This window comes from Austrofundulus limnaeus, unplaced genomic scaffold (genome assembly GCF_001266775.1).
Source record: "Austrofundulus limnaeus strain Quisiro unplaced genomic scaffold, Austrofundulus_limnaeus-1.0 Scaffold491, whole genome shotgun sequence".
Taxonomy (NCBI): domain Eukaryota; kingdom Metazoa; phylum Chordata; class Actinopteri; order Cyprinodontiformes; family Rivulidae; genus Austrofundulus; species Austrofundulus limnaeus.
The window spans coordinates 119,893-121,853 of NW_013952893.1; the positions used below are offsets into that span (position 1 = coordinate 119,893).

General features: G+C 43.5%; 1 protein-coding gene across 6 annotated transcripts in view; it reads right to left on the reverse strand.

Moving 5' to 3' along the window:
* LOC106530123 (probable E3 ubiquitin-protein ligase MID2) overlaps nucleotides 1-1,961 on the reverse strand; it is a 28,438-nt gene that overhangs the window by 22,298 nt on the left and 4,179 nt on the right. The window lies entirely within an intron of this gene.

The following is a 1,961-nucleotide window of genomic DNA, read 5'->3' on the forward strand; positions in this document are numbered from 1 at the left end:
GGCTACCCTCTCATTCACCGTGGTGAACCCCAGCATACAGCAACAAAGTGAGGGCCAATAAGTATGCCCACTCCTGTTCGGTGCCTCTCAGCATGGGCAACTCCAGAGTGGAAGAGTGTCCAACTCCTCTAGAGGAGACTGGTTCCAGAGCCAAAGCAGTGTGTCGAGGTGAGTCTGACTATATCTAGTCAGAACCTCTCAACCTCACACACCAGCTGAGGCTCCTTCCCCACCAGAGAGGTGACATTCCACGTCCCTAAAGCCAGCTTCTGTAGACGAGGATCAGGCCACCAGGGTCCTCGCCTTCGACCACTGCTCAACACACACCCGACCCCTATGGCCCCTCCCACAGGTGGTGAGCCCATGGGAAGGGGGGCCCACCTCTCTTGTTAAGTTTACTTTAAGCCACTTTGCTTTGCTCAGCCGGGCTCCACAGGTGAAAACCCGCCCACCAGGTACTCGCCAATGTGCCCCACCTCCAAGACTGGCTCCAGAGTGGGGCCTTGGTGACCCACGTCTGGGGAGGGAACACTAGGTCCATTGCTGGAACTTATCATTAGGGGTCTTAGGGCTACACTTTGTCTGATCCCTCACCTAGGACCTGTTTGCCTTGAGTGACCCTACTGGGGGCCTGAAGCCCCTGACAACATAACTCCTAGGATCATTGGGACACTCAAACCTCTCCACCACGATAAGGTGGCAGCCCAGGAGGAGGTCATGGAATTTCATCAATTTCAATTGACAAAGTAATGTATTTGATGGGTGACTGTAATGCTTTCTAGTGATAATTCCTACGGCTTTCTGTAAAACAGGAATATGATTTGTAATTGTTTTGCATGCTCTCCCCCAAATATCAATACGATAAATTGTGGAACAATTATTGCATTATACAACATAAACAACTGCCTTACTTTTGTACAGCAATACAGTAGATTTGGCTATTTTAATTCATAAATGATTTATGAGGTCTCCATGTCAGCTTGGAGAGATTGATTGATGACAATCAATGATAACACCCAAAAACTTCACCTCACTGACTCTACAAACCTCAGTACCATCAACTCTAAATAGAACATTGATAGTTTTCTTTCTATTACTAAATATCATATTATTTGTTTTATTCAGATTTGATGATAATGATTTAATGATATTCATAAAGTCCTCACAACAAAATCATCTTTAAATGTTTTCTACATTTCAGAACACCTTTTTCATATTTATACTCTAAACCTGCATGCAAGAGTCTAAAAATTTCAAACTTCAGAGTAGGAAAGTGTTCACCTCTTCTCCAGGAGTTCAGGGTTCCAGAGTCTAAGCTGTGTGTAGAGGTGAACCCAACCACAGGGACAATTAAACTGAAACACCTGTCATTTTAGTGTGGGAGGTTTTATGGTTAAATTGTACCAGCCTGGTGGCCAGTCTTCATTAATTGCACATTGCACCAGTAAGAGCAGAGTGTGAAGGTTCAATTAGAAGGGTAAGAGCACAGTTTTGCTCAAAATATTACAATGCACACAACTTCATGGGTACATACTAGAGTTCAAAAGAGGACAAATTCTTGGTGCACGTCTTGCTGGAGCATCTGTGACCAAGACAGCAAGTCTTTGTGATGTATTAAGAACCACGGTATCCAGGGTGATGTTAGCATACCACCAAGAAGGACCAACCACATCCAACAGGATTAACTGTGGATGCAAGAGGAAGCTGTCTGAAAGGGATTTTATGGTCTAAAACCAGGTGTTTCACTTTAATTGTCTGTATATCTAGTTGTCACTCAACTTCATATGAATGCTTCTTACCCACCAGTAATGCCAACAGGAATTGATCCACCCAGGGACACCCTTCACCTGTCATCTAGCTTGGACTTCACTCAAGCTTAATGTTGTTTTTTTATCTATCTATCTATCTATCTATCTATCTATCTATCTATCTATCTATCTATCTATCTATCTATCTATCTA